The sequence below is a fragment of the Sinohyriopsis cumingii genome, chromosome 2 (assembly GCF_028554795.1).
Source record: "Sinohyriopsis cumingii isolate HCF-2022 chromosome 2, ASM2855479v2, whole genome shotgun sequence".
In the NCBI taxonomy this organism is placed as follows: Eukaryota; Metazoa; Mollusca; class Bivalvia; order Unionida; family Unionidae; genus Sinohyriopsis; species Sinohyriopsis cumingii.
The window spans coordinates 89837407-89857836 of NC_142962.1; the positions used below are offsets into that span (position 1 = coordinate 89837407).

Sequence of the window (20430 nt, forward strand, 5' to 3'; positions counted from 1 at the left end):
ACAACGTTAAGAGGTTAGTGTTAGGACTGGCCGGCTTAGTGTCAGGCTAATGTGACTGGATGGGACATCATGCTAGGCCTACATATCTGTAGCATGATGCCCCAGTGCGAGACATCACTATAAACAGCCGCACTGCAGACATTGTAGCGATAGGACTAAATTTAAAAAAAATAGCTATTAAAAATCCAACACAGACACAGACACACACACTTTAGGTTTATTAAAATACGTGCGTACTACCATACCTAAGTTAAGCAAATACCACGATAATATCGAGTTGTTCCTACAGGTGACCGACGCGAGCTTGATGTTAAAAAGTCCCACAATAATCTGAGGAGAAAAAATATACCCATTCACAAAATTACCTCAGTTTACCCACATGACCCGTTCTGACATGGGACCCTCTCAACCATACTGTAAAAGAGGATTATAGTATGATAGATAGAACGGGTCATGTGGGTAATCTGAGGCAATTTTGTCACTCGGTATGAGTTTATTCCTTCAAATTATTGCTTTTATTTCAACATCATACTTGCGTCGAACATTTATGATATAAAATAGAGTATATATGAATTTCAACGGTTTGGCTGGCTAGGGTTGGGTGATAATGAAAGTTATATTTTAGTAAACAGAATCTTTTAAGATCTTATTCTAGTTGTAACTGAAAAATTAGAGACATTGTTTCATTGGTGGAATTTAAATACTGTAATAGTCTTGAATTTGGAACACTTATCACTGAAATTATTACCTGACTCTTTGGTGCGGAATTGAAAGCATATTTTTCATAGGGCCTGAAAATGCCCGGCTCATATCCTTTTCTCTATACAGAAGCTGTCATCTATGATGCATTTTTGCTGTTAGATATAGGTTTGATGATGGGCATTAAGAAATTTAAAATTATTGAATTTTTCATATCATTGTTTTGCTATAGGTTTACTTCGGATCTGAATTTGTATCGTGAGTCCTGTATACATTGTTGTTATTCTACCATATTAGAAACGCACGTGGAAATATTTTTAGAAAGAGAAAGACGACCAATCAGATTGTTTCACAACTCTAAGTGACCTTGTCTTGTGATTGGCTAAAGAGAGGAAACTGGTACATGTGTTGTCGTGTTATTTCCCAGTGGCATAACGGATATGAGTGACTATTTATGACAGAAATACAGAACATTATTAGTGATCGTAAACGAAAGACAAGCCAGTCAATTCACTCAACTTACAAGTGTGATATCTGCCTTTCTATTTCTTTGAGGTTTTGTTTATTTTTTTTATATTACTTGTCAGGGATATATTAATGCGCAATTTACAGATTATCGGTGTTGTTTTCTTTTTCAAGGCTGAAGCTGCCAGTACATACTCAGATACTGGATGGGTTGGGGTGTGTGTGTGCCACCAACGAACTTACAGGGTGAAGTAATGTTAACATAGGCCGTTAAATCTGTTTTGATAACTCAAAGTTGGGATGTCTGTTAAAGAAGAATTGTAATTAAACGTTTATTAATGCTAGCTGAAGCGGAGCATGGATGATTCACATCGGCTCGTATCGTTGCTTACAATTGACCTGTCATACAAGTACTACTGTATATATGTCGGGTCAATTTTAAGCAAAGATACGAGCCCCTGTGGGATGATTTGGACCAAAGTACGGGCTGATTCGGACCAAAGTGCAGTATACTCGGGCAGTCTAATGTATATATCATAACGTTGGAGAAAAACAACACCTCCCCATGGACGTAATTTCAACTTTTTTCGTAGCGGGGTGGGGGTGAGGGATACAAATTGTTTGGTGTGGTGGAGCAAAACATGATTGGGGGAGGGGGACTTGACGGGCTTGTTAATGTTCGTATATAGGCAACAGCAATTTTACATTTTACAGCACATGCAAATTCGGGGGAGGGGGGCAAATGCCCTTGCCCCCCCCAATGACGTCCCTGCCCCTCCCCCCACAAAATAACAACCAAACAACAACCCAGTAGAGTACATTCACCTGATTTATTTCAGTAGTTATTAGTATTTAAGAAAACATAGTAAAAATAATTTTCAGCTCTTAAATTTGCATAAGATGGTTCTTTGTTAATTTCTTACCGAAATCAAAACAAAATAGATGTGACCTGCAGTATTGACTTAGATTTTTTAAAATAATAACAACAATTTTATTTTTCATTGTTTACAATAAAGAAAACATAACCTTATTATTTGAATTTATATCTTTTAAAAACATGAAGCTTTTCTTAAAGTCAGGCCAGTGTCACTGACTTTCAGTAGTAAAGTACATAAATTGATCCATGACTTTTATTGATTTCTTGGAGGTCGTGGGTTTGAACCCCAGTGGAGTCATACCAACGACTTATAATAATGGTACTAACAGCTGCCTTGCTAGGTGATCAACATTAAGAGGTTGGTATTAGTGTTAGTACTGGTCGGTCTGGTGTGTGGATAATGTGACTTGGTGGGACATCATGATGTCTGCGGCTTGATGCCCCAGTGCTAGACATCACAAAAAACTGCCATGATGCAGACATTGTAGCAATATGACTGAAAAATTGTTAAAGCTACATTAAAGATCCAAATTGCACACATGCATTAAAATATACCTTTCTGTTGTCATTTAATTTTTATCTTGTGAGGAAAATTTCAAACCAGCAGACAGACTTACTTCGTTTTCATTCAAACCTCTGAAAATGTAGCCAACAATAATGAATGTTAATATATCTTGACATGCACACACATAATAACACTTCCAGATCACAAATGGTAATTTGGGGGCCCCGAGTGGCCGAGTGGTCTAAAGCGCTCTCTGTTATGGATCACTGCCATCTCACCTTTGCGTGGGATCGAGTCTAGGATTCAGCCAATATGGGTACGTGAGAAAGCTTGCCAGCAGCTTCTTGAGGGTCGGTGGTTCTTTCCGGGGATTTCCTGGGTTCTTCCTCCACCATTAATACTGGCTGCCATGTATAGCCTATCGTATGCTGAAAAATGGCGTTAAACCCTACAACAACAACAACAAATGGTAATTTATGTTGGCATTATATTTTGTGGTCAAGAAATCTAATCAATTGGAAAATGACAACAAAAGTGCTTTTATTATAGCGGCATTGATCAAACATATTTTGCAAAATGATGTTTAGATGATCTTGCTATTATTGTTTGCAGTGAAAATAATTAAGGGAATATAGATCAAACAAGGTTAACAGACAGTAATTATATGATGTTATAGCAGCAGTGATCAAATAGGTTTTGTAAATTTGTATTGCTTTCAGTGTCTTTATTATTATTAATACAGGGTCTGCAGGATTAGCAGAATATATTTAATGTTATTTAGAATTTAATCATGAATTTGACATGATCTGAGTGCCTCATAGTATATTTAGCACGATTAGTATATAGTACGATATACAGGATAAAGCTCGAATATATACGAGTAAAAGCAGCAACACTCTCAGACCAGAATATAAAGATGAGCAAAAGTTTGGTGCATAGGCCCAGTTTGTATGATTTTTGTCAGTTAGTAATTGCTGTATTTCTCAGTAAAACTTAAAAGGAAGTAAACCATTTCAATTTTGCAAAAAATCCACATACATTATGTATTTGTTTTGTCTACAGCAAAATGCCATTATCTCATCTAAAATAAAGATTTTGCTTCCATAAATATAGGGGTTGAACTGCCTAGTGTACCTGGAAAATAATGAGATATATTTGAAAATGTCACATTTGAATACAAGATGACACTTAGTAATATTTCATATGGTCTGAATCGGCCATTAATAAGGCCTGAGGAAGCTAGGTCCAGAGTGGCCTGTACCCATGTTTATCACCTGGCAGTCCTGGTTGTAGTGTCAAGCAGTTTTTTGCTTAGTGGAGTAGCTATGCTCTGGCACTTCTCATGCTGGGATTTTCATTATGCTTCCAGTTAATTGACCTCATCAGGGGCGGCAAATGCCAGATGACCCAAATGGCAGGTAAAAACAATTTTTAATTACTCATGAGTCCACATTTTTAGTGATATAATCTCCATTACTGAGTTCATGTCAAAATTTATGGCAATTAGAAGTGTTAAAGAATCGACTCTTGAAGCATCATAAAGTTGTTTCTTTTCTGTCAAGGAGTTACCTTCAGAGAGCAAATAGTTTGATAATTAATGCATAGTTAATACATGGAGCAAATTTATTAATATGTAGTCAGAATAGTGCTATAGTCCAAAGTGGGACCAAGTCAGGATTTAGCATCAATGAGAAGGCCTGAGCTTCATACCTTGTCAGTGGAAAATGTTTTTTTAATGTTCATTGGTAATTATGATGAGTTTTCTATTCTTTCCTAACCATAATATCTGGCTAAGAATCAGATTCCTTCAGCTCTTTTTTGTGTGAGGTCTCTAGCCATTATCATGTCTGTGTTGGGGATGATTAATTTAGGCTCCTTTGTCTAATTTGAGCTTTTGGATTCTTTATTATCCATATATTCTAAATGGAGAAGATAGGGTCAGAATCATCTCTTTCTACCTTTTTTAAGGATTGTTCTGTTCTGTTACACCTTTTCCAGGTGGGTTGTCCTCACTATCAAGAGAGCTTACCTGTCTCATAATGAGAGGAACCATTCTTTTTGTGAGAATTAAAGCCCATGAAGCTAGATCTATTGTTATGTATTGGACCTGTTGGAATCACTTCTTTTGGGATGGTGTTATGAGAGACCTCTTTTAGTGGTCTCACTACGTTTTTGTACTTCTGTCTCTGGCCCTTCAAAGTGAATGCATTTTTCATTTGGTTCTATAGTAATGGCACATCATGTACCACTGCTCCAGTGGCCTAGTGGTTAGAGCATTCATCTCAAATGCAGGAGGTCGTGGATTCGAACCCTGCCTTGGATGTGGGAGGTTGTGGGTTCCAACCTGCTGAGTAATACCAAAGATGTATAAAAATGGTACTAGCAGCTGCCTCGTTTGGCGCTCAGAGGTTAGTGCTGTGACTGGTCGGCCTGGTGTTAGGATATGTGTCTGGGCGGGACATGATGCTACATGTCTGCGGCATGATGCCCCAGTGCTAGATATCACTATAAACTGTCGCACTGCAGACATTGTACCAATAGGACTGAAAAATTGTTAAAGCTACGTTAAAAATCCAAATCACACACAGACTCATGCACATCATGCATACAGGTTGTGTATTACTGCTATTAAGATGTGTGTGACCAAACTAATTTTAATTATGAAATATTTATCTGCAATTATTGCAAAGATTCCTTCATCCTACATATGCTGTACTCTTAAGTCTAAATCAAATGAGGAAGGTATTCCATATGTTAGCTCTAAGGAGTCAAAATGGGATGATTGTTCTTTTCAGTTCTGGCCTTGCATTACTAATTTGTTTAAACACTGTACAACTTTTAACAAGATGAATCTTTTACATACAGTCAGGTTAAAACAGTGAGTAGTTTATTTCTATTTAGACCAACATTCTTTGCTTTTGCAGTTACACACGCGCGCGCACACACACACACACACACACACACTTGGTTTCTCCATACTGAATGAGCAACTTCAACTGAGGGGGTGAGAGAAAGAGTTCATTTTGAAAGAAATCAAGCAAAAATGTACATTTTGAAAGAATATTGGGCACCTGTCTTATTTACTAAGCGATATGGGAATCATTCTACATTTTTATTTCAAATTATACTAAGTTTTATCTGACTTAGACAACGAATACTGCCAGCACATCACTTTCGTTCAGGTTGCAATAGTTTATTTTCCAATTTTTAATTTTTTTTTACACATCGGTGATTTGCTAACATACATTCATACATACATACATATACATACATACATACATACATACATACACTAAAGTACAACATATAATACACACACATACACACTTCGTTTCTCCATACTGAATGAGCAACTTCAAATGACTTTGAGAAAGAGTACATTTTGGAAGAATATTGGGCACCTGTCTTATTTAGTAAGCGACAGGGAAATCATTCTACATTTGACTAAAGACATTCACTCTTTTCTTTCAGATTATCTTGGGAATTTACAACTTAATTAGTGATCAGTGCGCCTGAAATTCTCTTTAGCTAAATGGGCTTGTATTTCATACCTACTTGGGAAGTAGACAAATAATATAAAGGGAAATTGCTGGGAAGCCAGGTTCATATGGGTTAAATACATTTATACCGTAATATACTCACTCATAATTTTGTCCAATTGAAAACAACATTGACCCTGACCTGCCATTGAATAGTGTGCCAGATCAGGGTCTATCTTGTTGTTATTCTGATTATTCCTTACAAATTGCAGAGACACAGATCTGCTAGAACATTATGCAATGGCTATGCAATTTGCAGTTAGACTGGATTTGCAAGTGAGTATAGACTGTATTCAGAACTTCCATTCTTTCTTGGGATTTCATTTTCATTTCTGTATGATACTTTGTGCTTTTTGTTTTCATGTTTATAGCTATGATCCTATTGATCAGACTGGCTTGACTGGGCAGATTAATGGCTTTTATATTGACCATGAGGGAGTTTATGGTTATAGCCAAAGGCTGGAGATCAATGCATCACTTTTATCATGACATATAAGTCAATAAAATAAACTGAGTTTTCCTGTGTTGTAGATATTTGCTATAGGATTTCTGTGTTGTAGATACTTGTTATAGGATTCCTGTGTTGTAGATACTTGTTACGGGAATCTTGAACTGTCCTTGAGTTTCAAGTCTTGTTTTAAAAATCTGAAAATTTAATTCTTACCTTGAAAGGTCTTTGGATTTTGTAAGAAAACATAGCTTAAAATGTCCATGTGTTTCAAGAAATGATTTGTCAAACAGCAGTCATGAAGTCAGGTAAGACTAGTACATCCCTGCCAACCTTCCAGGTAGTGTTTGGTGTTTCTGAGACTGGAAAAGTATGTTTTGTTTTCCCATTAGGGGTCAGTGCATGTGATTCAGATAAGTGATGTACATTTGAGAATAAGTAGGAAATCAAAATGTTTTCTTTAAAGCTTTTAATATGCTTTCAAACAAAATATTGCTGGTGGACATAGCATTGTCATGTATCATCACCACACGCACACTCAAACACGTAATCAGAACCACACAGTGACTGAATAAAAATACACGAAGTTTTAAAAAAAATTGACTTGACAGTGGAATACAGCATTAACTGGTATTTTGCTGATGTTGCTGTTATAGTAGTCATTAGATTGGACAGTGGAATAAGCATTAACTTGAATTTTGCTGATGTTGCTGTTCTCAGTAGTTTTTAGATTGGACAGTGGAATGCAGCATTAACTTGTATTTTGCTGACGTTGCTGTTATTATAATCATTAGATTGGACAGTGGAATAAGCATTAACTTGTATTTTGCTGATGTTGCTGTTCTCAATAGTTTTTAGATTGAACAGTGGACAGCATTACTGTATTTACCATATATATTGGGGCATGATAAATTAATTATTTTTTTCCCTGTTAACTTAAGTTATATGTCCCAAGACTTAAGAAACAAAATGAATTTGTATTGCATTTGTGTTCCCCCTGCACATTGCAATAAAATAGATAAACAACACCCTTATTTGATAATAAAAAGAAAGAAACTGACCTTGTATTGTTATCATTTATTCCTTTTTTGTTTCATCATGAGCATTAAAGAATAAAATATATCCACAAAATCCATATATGTAGCATAGGTTTCCTTACTGCAGCACGAATCACTAATGTTTGATAACACAGTCGCCACATTGTTCACTATTACGAACATTGAGAAACAAATTGTGTTAGGTTGTGCCCAAAGATTTGAATATGTTATTCGACCGAAAACTGGATCCAACAAAATTGCAGACGAGGAAATAATCAACCAATATCTTGAAGACAACTGTCATTCACGCATAACATGGTGTTAGGTGCAAAATAATCAAGATTGAATTATATCCAGGTCTACTGTATGACAGTATCTTGCAAATAAAAATCATTATTTGAAAACACATTCACTTGAGTGTAAGTTACAATCTTTTCACCAGCATGGGTTACAAAATTATCATTAAAATTTACCCGCATACATCAGAGCTCCTTTGTATTAATAATAACTACAGATGCCAAGAACATAGAAGCCAGGGCGGTGAATAAACACAACTGGCAGTGAGCAGTAAACTCCTTTGAACTTACCGACAGGACGTCATAGACAAATGTTATTTTTATTGCAAAGCAATTTGACCTCGGAAGCCGACTTCGGATACTCTGAAGCAGTTTTTTTTTAAAATGCTATCAATACAAAGGTTATTTTATTGCAAAGGAAGCTGACCTCAGAAGCCAACTATGGATTTGTGCTGATTTGTTTTTTTTTTAATATACAAAGATGGCCAAGACATGGAACCAAACTTTGGTTCCTTTTAACCGGTATTCACAGTGATTTTGAAATAAATTGAAACAATGGAACAATTTTTAAAGTGACACAATATAGTGATTTGTGCACAGACTTTGATGACCCAGCATCACCCAGAAGATTTTGAGAAAATAAAATGTGATGAATTGGTGCAGGCCAGAAGAGAAGCAGATGATTTCGCCATCAATATGATCATTAACATGGATGAAATTCTAGTGTACATGTACTTTGATTGCTATTTTTTGGAGGACCTGACATTTAAAAAGGGGATCAAAAGTGAGAATTAAACTGGTGCAGATTTGAAAAGAATCTGACTTTTGTCCTTGCAGCTTCCGCTTCAGGTGATGTATTGCCTCTAACAATTTTTCACAGTATAAGGTAAAAAAAAATATTCAGGCACCTAAAGAATGGAATGTACATGTGCAGGAGAGAAGGGTTGTGCTGATGAGATGTTGCTGCAGTGGATTTAAGAGTTTTATCACACGTACACAGTTTTATATTTGCTAAAATAAAATTTCAGTTGGAGTACATTTTCTGACATGTAATTTTCAAATGATTTAAAAGGTTTCACATAACTTACAACGTGGAAAAAAATGGTGTTCCAGAATATACAGTGCTCCCAAATATTACTTTTACAATTAATGTATGGTGTCCCAACATATACTGTAAATATGGTAACTTGTATTTTGCTGATGTTGCTGTTCTCAGTAGTTATTAGATTGGACAGTGGAATACAGCATTAACTTGTATTTTGCTAATGTTGCTGTTATACTAGTTATTTGAGGGTTTGAAGGTGATAAAATGTCTTTAGTGTTCATCATTGCACTCATTAGAGTCTGTATGGTTGTTGTTGTTCTAGGGTTTAATGCCATTTATCAGCACAAGACAGGCTATACATGGCGGCCAGTATAACTGGTGGAGGAAGAACCCTGGAAAACCCAGGGAAGAACCACCGACCCACGAGAAGCTACTGGCAGGCTTTCCCACGTACCCACGCTAGCCGAGCCTTGGACTCGAACCCAAGTCTGTATGGTACTGTTCACATTTCCTTGTAGAGTTTGAAGAAGAACCTTGTTAGTCTGGACTCTGATTATCTGGAACCTAACATTCTGGGCATATTTCAATGAAGATGGAATTTCTTAACATTAATTTCCTCTGTTAATCCAGAAATCTACATTTTGGATCCAGAAATCAAAATTGGGGACCAAAGTGTAAAATTTCTGTAATACTTGCCTTGATAATCTGGAAATAAGCTGCAAAAAAATAAGAAAATTTGAAGAATCATATTTGTCAGTCGGATAGCACAGATTCACCACCTCAGATTGGAGGTGTGTCAGTATATCATTATCTGTAGCCAGCAATTGTATCATTGTATAAACAGTGTTTTGCTACTCATAAATTGGGATAAATCAGCCACACTTTTGACATAACATACGGTTAATAAAGAATGATTTATAAATTAAGTATGTCATTAAGTCCTTTTTTTGTTTACCAAGTCTAAGTAACAATCACAGTTTGTTGATGTCTGTACAAATAAAGTTGTTTCATTTAAGCTTTGGACAGTATACAGCTTCATTTCAGACAAAAACTGATGCCAATTACTGGCTCTTTAGCATTTATAACATTGGTAAAATACAACTTTTAAAATGATTTAATTTTATTCGATTACCATCATGCATTTTATTGCAGAACTGCGGTTTGTATTCATCATACTTTTTGCTTTACATGTACATGTATTATGATAACACAGTCAAGCAAGCAAAGATAAGTAGAGATGCTGGCCTGCATAAAAAAGATTTTCCTGTAATTGTTTAAACTTCTGTTTATGTACCTGTTTATGTACAGGTGCATGTTTTAAAGTGAAATAAACACAAGTCAGTAGATGTATTCATTATTTTATTTCACCTGTGACTGAATATACATGTACAGCTAGGAAATACATATACATGTGCTTCATATGATGACACTGGAAAATAAAAATGTGTACAATTCATTTCTTCAGAAAACTCATTGTTCTGGACATATTTATTGGGAACCAAGGTCTCTGGATTAAGGAAGTTCAGCTGTGTATATTCATAGTATAAAATGCTTCACATTGTTGCAGCTATTCACAAAAGCAAAGTCTGTCATCTGGGAGTTTAAAACTTTTGATTTGCTTGGCTTTGGTCTCTTTAGAGATGGCCAATTCTTCCCTAAATGACAGGTTTGTTTTCACAGTTTGCCATAAACACTGTATCATAATCTCAGTGTAAGACTGCTTCTAACTTTTTCATTCCATCTACTAAAATAATCACTTTTTTGCATTTTATGTGGGGAGTAAAATCCAGCAGGTAAGAAACTTTACTGCTGATCACAAACAGTCATTAAGGTAATCTTGAATAAAGATGGCTTAAACATTCCCATTGAAGGCAATGAAGTTGATTGCTTCTTCAAAACAGGTACATGTATTTGACTTATCTAACTTCAATGAATGGGGTTGTTACACTTGTCTTTTACCTAGGCAAAATAGCCTAATTGGCAGTCAACAGCATTGCTGAAAGGAGTATGAAAAAAAAAATCACCCTAGCTATTGTCAGCTGTTTAATCTGTGGAATGGTTCTTGTTTATTGCTGACTGTCTTTGTCATTTAATCACCTATGACAGTTAACCGTATAAGCTGCCCAGTGGTCACAGTTTTCAATGAGCACTAGTCATGAAGATGTGAAGATCATGACTGATTACTGTGTAACAGGCTACAGGTTACAAACATGTATTATAAACTCCATCATGTTGAGGGTTGTGGAGTAAACGCTTGTTTTTCACATCACAGGTATGTGACTATAATAAAGAGGTATTCAGTAAGTTTTGTATTAAGAAGAATTGTTTTCATTTGAAGTTTGGAAAGGACAAAAGTGATGGTGATAAACAAATGTCATAAATCAAGAAACAAAAACTGCTAGTCTATGTGGATTTGATCATGGGAAAGGGATGCATGAAGGCTGAAATGATTTTTCAGTGAATCTTTCCTGGTCGGTCAAAGACTGATGATTTGTCTGAGCTTATGTTTTGTCTTTAGTGAATCTCACCTGGTCAAAGGCTTGAGTCTGAGCTTATGATTTGTCTTTAGTGAATCTCACCTGGTCAGAGGCTTGAGTCTGAGCTTATGATTTGTCTTTTTGTCCATCAACATCCATTCTTGAAAACTTTAGATGCTTCATTGCTGATAAGATTTTAATCAGAATTGGTATGTAGGCATTTATATTCAAGACCTCTGAGGGGTTCAGTTAAGTGAGATGATATTGCATTTGAATGGCTGAGCTTGGGAACACGTGGAAGGCCATATTTCTGAACAATTTTCCTTAGACCTGGTATTAAACTTACATCATCAAGATCTCAGAGGAGTTGGATTAAAAGTGAGACTCACATGTTGTAATGAGGATTCAGGCTGATCAGATAGTCAGAACTGAACCAGCAATCTTCTTGGCACAAGGTCACATGGCATTAAACACTGGGCCACTGCAGGTCCTTGTGTGTGAATCTCATTGGTTTCCATGTTATGACTCCAAGGGTTGGGCTCCAGTTTTGGTGGGGTGGGGGGTAAGGGCAGACATATGAATCCATACTAACTACACAGATGAACCTCCCTTATAATGCTATTTAAGTGTCTGCTGTAAGGATGGAGCTATGGTCAGTTTCTCTAAGTTATGAATTTATGTGCTTGTCAATGCCCAGTGAGAGATCTATGGGAGAATGGTTGTTGTACAAATGGCTTGTCCTTTTCGTGCCAAGAAAGTAGTCATATATATATTGCCTTAGATTTGTAAGGCAGTGTTGAATTAATGCACTTTTTGAGTTCTTATAGGCGAGTCAATACTATAATCAGCTAACAAAAAAGTCCACCATGTTCTAGAATGAAGCCTATGAATTCTATATATGTATAGAAATACTGTATCTACAACAAGTATATCATAATAAATGTAATTGAACTTGATAACACCTAGAAATGTTGGCTAAACATTTATAAAGAAAATGTGTGTTGTACATTTTTCAGGCTTTTGGGGTGGAAGAAGTTTAGTCTGTGCATGGACAATGTGGAAAGATAGTCCAGCTTTCTCATATGGATACAATGGAAAATGTTCATCCTATTCCAGTGCCTTTTCCCAGCTTCTAATTACCAAAAATTTTCCATAAAAAGAGGCTGGAAACTTGTCCAAATAAGGAGTCTTTGGACAACTTTCCAATTTCTTTCTTTCTTTTTCCATGGATAGTATTTCCCTGGAAGAAGAATGGAATCTACATGCATGGAAACTGTACAACTGAGCAAAAGCTAACATAACACAATGTTTAATATCATAAAAAATTGATAACTTAGAGCTTAAGATTAACATGGTAGTATTAAAAATTTAGAGTCATATAAAATATTAATCAGACTTTTTAAATACAATTTCTAAGAACATGTACATCCCATATTAATGGGTCAATATTAAACAGCTGGGAGGCGTGTTACAAGTACTGTATCATTGAGAATCCACATGAAGAGACAATCAATAACATTGATATTATGGCATGTAGTGGCCTTGTAATAAATGCTGGTGTATAGATTGATACAAATTGTGGCTTGCAGAGTAACTTACCCTGAGAATATTCCAAGTAATTAATGTCTTGCATCTGTAGCATAAAGGTAACTTTAACTGTGGCAGATGGCAGCACTATAGGTGTTGCGTACAGTAACCTGGCCAGTTACAGCTTTTCAACATGAGAACTCAGCTTGACCATATGGAAACTAGTACATTCTTCTCTTTTTGAATGAATGTTTTTTAAATTAGCTGGAACTAATGATAATAACTGTAAGGATTATTTCTTTAGAATATTCCATCTTGGCTTTTTAAGTGGTGAGTTTTCTTACGTCAAAATTGTTCTCTGTAAATATGATGGCATCAGCATTCCTAATGCATCATTGTTACTGAACATCACTGTATACATGTGTACTTAACTGACATTGTATTTATTGCTATAGTAATTGATTAGGTTACTTAGTGCTTCATTGGCTGTTTTTAAACCATTTGTGAAAAAATGTATTTATGAAACTGGTCATATTTTTAAATGTGTTAAGGTAATGGTAGTTCCATTTTATTCAGTGCAGAATATACTTTACTATATTTAGAAAAATGGGATCTAGTAGCTGCCCTGTTGGATTTTGTTAAGATGAATATGTTTGACGTTTACTGTCTGATATAGGTCTGTAAATTACACTTATAAGGACAAGACTTTGAGTGCAGGCTGATACCTGTCTGTAAATTACACTTATAAGGACAAGGCTTTGATTTATATGTCTGTAAATAACACTTACAAGGACAAGACTTTGAGTGCAGGCTGATACCTGTGTGTAAATTACTGTGACTTATAAGGACAAGACTTTGAGTGCAGGCTGATACCTGTCTGTAAATTGCACTTATAAGGACAATACTTTGAGTGTAGGCTGATCAGTGTCTGTAAATTACACTTACAAGGACAAGACTTTGAGTGCAGGCTGATACCTGTCTGTAAATTACAAGGATAAGACTTTGAGTGCAGGCTGATACCTGTCTGTAAATAACACTTACAAGGACAAGACTTTGAGTGCAGGCTGATACCTGTGTGTAAATTACTGTGACTTATAAGGACAAGACTTTGAGTGCAGGCTGATACCTGTCTGTAAATTGCACTTATAAGGACAAGACTTTGAGTGCAGGCTGATACCTGTCTGTAAATTACAAGGATAAGACTTTGAGTGCAGGCTGATACCTGTCTGTAAATTAACTTATAAGGACAAGACTTTGAGTGCAGGCTGATACCTGTCTGTAAATTACACTTATAAGGACAAGACTTTGAGTGCAGGCTAATACTTGTCTGTAAATAACACTTACAAGGACAAGACTTTCAGTGCAGGCTGATACCTGTCTGTAAACTGCACTTATAAGGACAAGACTTTGAGTGCAGTCTGATACCTGTCTGTAAACTGCACTTATAAGGACAAGACTTTCAGTGCAGGCTGATACCTGTCTGTAAACTGCACTTATAAGGACAAGACTTTAAGTGCAGGCTGATACCTGTCTGTAAATTACACTTACAAGGACAAGACTTTGAGTGCAGGCTGATACCTATCTGTAAATTACACTTATAAGGACAAGACTTTGAGTGCAGGCTGATAGTTGTCTGTAAATTACACTTACAAGGACAAGACTTTGATTTATATGTCTGTAAATTACACTTACAAGGACAAGACTTTGATTTATATGTCTGTAAATTACACTTACAAGGACAAGACTTTGATTTTATATGTGTGTAAATTACACTTACAAGGACAAGACTTTGATTTTATATGTGTGTAAATTACACTTACAAGGACAAGACTTTGATTTATATGTCTGTAAATTACACTTACAAGGACAAGGCTTTGATTTATATGTCTGTAAATTACACTTACAAGGACAAGACTTTGATTTATATGTCTGTAAATTACACTTACAAGGACAAGACTTTGATTTATATGTCTGTAAATTACACTTACAAGGACAAGACTTTGATTTTATATGTGTGTAAAGGATACTCATGAGAATAAGACTTTGAATTTTCATGTATTGTTTGAGGTGTGTAGGTAAATACCTCATTATAAGGACACATAAGAAAAGAATTTATCTAAATGTATTGTTATAGATGTGCTGGCAGTTATTTGTCTATAAAGGACACATAGAGGAAAGATTTGATCTGACTGTATTGTTACAGATGTTCTGGCAAATACCAGTCTGTAAGGATATGTATGAAGCCAAGACTTTGATGTAGATGTATTATTAGAGAGTACAACATATATCTGTCCATAAAGGACACTTATGTGGACAAGATTTTGAAGTTCCTTGAAGTGTTCTTTATAGACAGGTATCATAGTAGTGTGTTGTATTGTCAAAAATAAGCAGCAAGGTAGCATATTGTAACTTCCCCTGTCCACAGTCATGCACCCCTATAGCTCCCTAGTTTTGTCCAAAGGTTTTCAAAGAAAATGCATGGACTTTTTTATTTAGCCAATGCATTCTTGTGTATATGCTTCAGGGTCAGGAGTCAAGGGAATGTTCCATCAGTCTTGAGCCATGGGGCTTAAATGCTGCAGTAGGGTCTGCAGCTCTGGGACTAGAATTCTATATCAGGGTCTAAAGCCCAGGGCTACAAAATGCTACATTGTGTTTGGAGCTCAATGGCTGCAACGTTACATCAGTGTCTGGTTTATTATATGTTGAATCCATGTGGCGATTAGTAGGCTACTTCATAATAACCATGATTTGTAAAAAAATTAAAAAAAATATAATGTACAAAATATTTCACTTAGGAGAATAATGACTACTGACCCAAAACATTTAAGATAAAGTTACTTTTAAAGTGAATAGTTTTATCCTCTGCAACAGAATATTAAGCTGTGTAATCATCAGATACTTACAGTTTCTGTTCACTGGCCAGGTAACCATTGGATTTTGGTATTTGTCAGATGCTTGATTGCAGCATATCTGAGTGTTCATTGTTGAATGTGTAATACCAGACAATTCTGGTGAAACCATGTCATGGTAGAGACGTTCATTATCATTGCAAATGATCAGGATGATTTGTATATATGCGCAACAGTCTTATAAAGTCTCATAATTTGATTCAACTTTTGAAAGTATAGGCTGAAAGACTTTGATGGTGTAGTTCGTAAAGCTTTGTTTGCAGATTGCTAATTACACTTCATCATGGTGAACTCATTTGTACATCTTAGCGAACTTGTTTATAGATCAATTACCAGATAAATAAACAATTTATAAATTATCTCCAAAAAGGATTTTTATTTAAAAAAGTAAATTAAACATAAACTGCATTCAGTTACATACTTGGAGTACATCTAGATGGCACAAAATTGAATGTTTCATACTACCAAATTGGATGTTCCTAATTATGAAAGAATGTGAGCAGATTTCTACCTTATTAAGTAAACAGTTGATTAGCAGATCAGGTTAATTGGATTTAATTTTATATTTTACATACTGCAACTTGTAGTGCAGTCACAATGCTTTATGGGACATAAATAGATCTATATTAGTGCAACATTGACAGATACTGTATGATGTTGTGTTAAGGGTATTTAAAGTTTGTTGAATATTAGTGCAGTTCAACAGAGTTCTTTATCACTGCATCCCCTCTGAATATTCCTCTTGCATCTGTTTATACCTCTGTCTGATTATCCAGTTATTAAATGCCATTTTGTATTCATTTTTATCATGTTATATATTGAATTGGAAAACTTCATTTCCAACTGCATGGCAGTATTCAAATTGTTTGGCCCATAGCAAATCTAACATAATGGGATGTAGCCAAAAATCACATAAACTGGGGTTGTATGGAGGATGTAGCAGAGTTTGAATGCTGTACTCCTTCAGTAAGTCTGTCATGATGCCCTGGTGTGTTGTCTTGGAGTACATGGATACCTTGGCCTCCATTGCATGGATGGGTGGTTCAGTAGTGTTCCTCAACATTTGGCAACAGTTGGGGGCATAAAAAAGTCCAGTGACACTAGCAAAATCAGGCATACCGGTAGGTACCTGGACAACCAGGTTTTGTGATTCCAAAAATAATGCTTATAAAACACTCTAGACAGTCTACATGGTGATTTGTAATAACTGCTTATTTTCTCTCATCAAAATATTGTTATTTTCAATTGAGTTGGGTTCAAAAAATTAAATCCTTGTTTCATGACCAGTTGTCACACTCTTCATATTTTGGCAATTAGCTATTTGGCAGTCTCAACCAGAATCTGTTTTTGATCAATCATCAACAAATACAGGACTCATCTTGCAGAAACTTTATCGAGCTTCAGATGATTTTTCAGTATATTAAGAACAGTTGACAAATTGCTGTACATAATAGAAATATTTTTAGCCATGCATCCAACATCTTTACTAATTGCTTTCTTAACAGCAGACATTTGCTGCTCACCAATCCAAGACAGTGGTCTTCTAGAATGTGGGTCATCTTCTATGCAAAGATGACCATCTTTTAAACAGTGAAACTGCTTCACAAAATTGTAGGATATGACATCCATAGACTTTATCCAGGTCATCCTTGATATCATTGAGAAAGTACTCTAAAAATGCCTTGATTTATAGTATGCAGTTTGCTCTTTAGCATTGTTCTCTTTCGCTGATATTTTTAAGTGTTACATCACATATATACATAATTATTCCTAGTGCTACATGTGCAGATGCAGCTCACATTAAAGGACATTATTTTGTCTGTTGATTGGCCTGAAATGTTTTTATTGTCTGGCTCAAGAAAGAATAAAATTACAGTACCCTTCATATAATGTGCCAGCACATCAGGACAGATCAAGTGTTCATTCTACTTATGGGCAATCACCCAGCACATTATGGGACAGCAGAAGTGCATATACACTGTTCACTGTGGGGGGTTTATACACTGATAAATACATCAGTGTATTGATATCAGCCTCACAAAGTGTACCTTATAGATTCATCTCAAGAGGTAGAGGCTAGTGTTTCTTGACAAACAATGTAGAAATTGTATGATTCACAAAGTTGATACTCCATGGTTACAGTATTGATTTTTCCCCATTTTCTTCAAGCACATGGTACCAAACACCGGTATACCAGTTATTGATATTCCTCATGACACAAACTCAGATGTGTTCTTGTTTTAAAAAAAAAAGAATTGTTTGATTTTTGCCTTCAGGCTTTTGTTGCAATATTTATTAGCTCACCTGACTAAGGCCAAGTGTGCTTATGGTATTACCCTGTATCAGTTATGCATTGTGCATCTATCAACATTTTCTATAATATATAACTTTCATTCTCAACCATCACTTGACAGACGTCTATCAAATGTGATGGAAGGCAACCTGAAATAAGAGCTTAAGGTTTATACAAATAATTTCAATCCACAATCAAATATGGCTTTAGTTACTAATGATAGAAAGACCTTTTAATGACTTCACAAAAACTGCTCTTCAGAATTTGAACAAGTTTTGATGGAAAACATCTGTCATGTTTACCCCGACCCAGAGTAGCCCAGTTGAAACATGTATAATCAAGGTAATTCTGACAGGCCATTGTTTGATGTCAAACATTGTCGAAGGCTAGCACTAATCCGTTACGTAAGATTGTTGTGGCTAGAATCGAAGAACCGGACATCGGAGCTGCGAGGCTCCCGATAGCCAATTATCACCTAGGTGTCGAAATGTTTCCAAGATCAAAAGAAATTGCCTGAAGAAGTGGGAGTGTCCTAACTTCTTTCCCCTGCAAACAGACAGACAGGTTGAACTGGCCGCTAAGACGATTGGACAGGGGCACAGCGCCACCCAATCAGAATCGAGATAGGGAGGAGACCTTGATTTGGGTAGAATGATATCCCCGCGTTTTCCCGGCAAAAGTTAGTTTGCTGAGAGAAATTACCCAGAGAAGAGGTTAGCGTAACTCCGAATAGCCATTCGTTATTGGCGGGAAAATCTTAGAGCGGGAAATTCTAAGTACAGAAAGCTTCAAATAAGGAAGCTTTGAGGGACAGACCAGTTAAAGTTTGGTCCCGTAGTCTCGGATAGAGAGATGGAGGAAAGGAGAAGAAAGGAGAAGTTGAGGTCTGGAAGCAAAAGTGGAGGAGGAAATAGTAGAGAGGGGAATGGAGACAAAGGAGGAGTCAGAGGAGCGGAAAGAAGGAAGGAATCAACGGGAAGAAATAGATGAGTAGATGCAAGGACGGGGGAAAATCGAACTCGCACTGTAAATCACGGGATGAATTAGGCTGTCACTTGGTCGAGGGAAAGACGAGTGATTGGAAGTTATCGTTTTAAATTATCAAATTTATTAAATTGTTATTGATTGAATTTCATCTTCGTGTTCTCTATAATTTAACCGTTGGCATTACTGACTGGGGGCTCAGAGCTGTAAATCTACATCATCACTAATTTAACTTTCTAACCTAACGAGCCAGGGTGGAACTTTCATCATAATTTAATTAAATTATATTGGAAGAACCCCACCCCAATACGTGCAAACGTCACAACATCCTTGCAAAAATGTATTTTAAATTACACAAATAATGCCAATATGACACAATGAATATTCCAAAACATTGCTTGAAATAGAAAAACATTTAAGAGCCTGGCCATTTTGATCTTTTGGTAAAGGGGTGGGGGTGGGGATTGGACATGAGATTTCTCTCCGCCTTAAATTTTCTTTCATATTAAGATAATTTTTTTTCTTTTTCTTCATTTAACAAATCTGAGCAAGAGATATATTTGCAAATTATTTGGGAACTGGAAATTTGTTTAAAAAATTCCAGGCTCTTCAAAACAACTTCAAAATATCTGCCGACAGAATTTGACTAATTTTGACAGAAAGACGTAGAGGTCTTTAAATTTTATACAAATCATGCCAATTTTCAATAAAATACAGGTGCAGTTACTAAAAAAAAGAGATACCTTTAGATGACTTCTCAAATATTGCTAACAGAATTTGACCAAATTTGATGGAAAGCACACTGGCATGAAAAGATTTTATACAAAATCATGCAGATCTATAATCAAATATGTCTGCTGTTACTAAAAATAGAAATTGCTTTCAACAACTAATTCTAAAGACCACTGAACAGATTTCGACTAACTTTGACAAAAAGCATACTGGCATAAAGGACTTGAATTTATGCAAATTATGCCAATCTGCTGTCAAATATGGATGTTATTAGTACAGTACCTTTTAAAACTTCTCAAAAGCTGCTCAACATAATTTGAGTAAATCTGAATGAAAGTGACCTGTATTAAATGTCTTTTTGAGTTATACAAATTTTAGACTCATCTTTAAGTGACACTTATTCAAAGCTAACTTATTTATTAACATTGCCCCCAGTTCAGCTGGCAACAATGACCTGTCTAGGGTTAGTAGCCACTTTAGCAATAGCCCCATTCCAAATTGCAGCACCATTGACAACAACCAAGACCAGATTGCTCCTGTGGTGCCAGCACTGTTTACCTTGCTAAAGCAATTGAAACCTTGCAGCAGGAGATT

General features: G+C 35.9%; 1 protein-coding gene across 8 annotated transcripts in view; it reads left to right on the forward strand.

Moving 5' to 3' along the window:
• Positions 1 to 1096: 1096 nt before the first annotated feature.
• LOC149805347 (mechanosensitive cation channel TMEM63B-like) overlaps positions 1097 to 20430 on the forward strand; it is a 159008-nt gene continuing 139674 nt past the window's right edge. For 6 of the 8 annotated variants that reach the window (XM_089949426.1, XM_089949453.1, XM_089949462.1 and 3 more), the window contains exon 1: positions 1097 to 1254. The gene's annotated coding sequence lies outside the window, so the exon portion shown is untranslated. Of the gene's footprint in view, positions 1255 to 1345; positions 1411 to 20430 lie in introns of those variants that run through there. The other 2 variants (XM_089949434.1, XM_089949443.1) reach the window with 2 other exon arrangements.